We start from the raw sequence: 672 nt of genomic DNA on the forward strand, positions 1-672 counted from the left end.
ATGAACACCCAGCCGCATTAATGGAAATAGCCTATGTGAAGGATTTAAACAGGTGAGCCACTTACTGGTAGGTAAAAGCATCTTGTAAGCACACAGAACATGAAATATTTTTTTTTAAAGCTGAGACAAAGCTGGAATATTTCACCTTCAAACTATGACATGTTTTGTCCTCATCGAGGGACTAAGCCTGCTGTGCTGCACATACATGAGCAACCTGCTATAAACGTCAGGAGCTAATGGTGTGGGCCATAAATCCCCTCCAGTTCGATATCTGAATCTGGAGGGAAACGCAAAGCACTCTCTCCCGCTCATCCACATCAGACTAAGCCATGCACGAGATTAGCTGAGTTGAAGTTGGCTTGGCACATTAATAATTCTCTACCCGAGACGGAATCAGCGCATTAAAGGACATGATGCATGTTTTATAGTCTCTGTGCTTGCATTTCACTCAATGTGTGCTGAAGACTATGAGGCTGCTGTGGTGGGGCAAACAAACATTTACCCTCTTGGGAACCGTGGCTAGGGGCCGTGGTACAGGGGAACACGGTTGCACAGAGGCCTGGGCTGAGGTTCAAACGCAAGAGGTTTGATAAAAAATGGTCATTAAACTGCTGAGGGTATGATGGGAACTGTGTCTTGTAATCAAAGCAAGCAGGGGGCTCAGTCCCAGAT

This window comes from Salvelinus sp. IW2-2015, linkage group LG20, assembly GCF_002910315.2.
Source record: "Salvelinus sp. IW2-2015 linkage group LG20, ASM291031v2, whole genome shotgun sequence".
NCBI classification, from domain to species: domain Eukaryota; kingdom Metazoa; phylum Chordata; class Actinopteri; order Salmoniformes; family Salmonidae; genus Salvelinus; species Salvelinus sp. IW2-2015.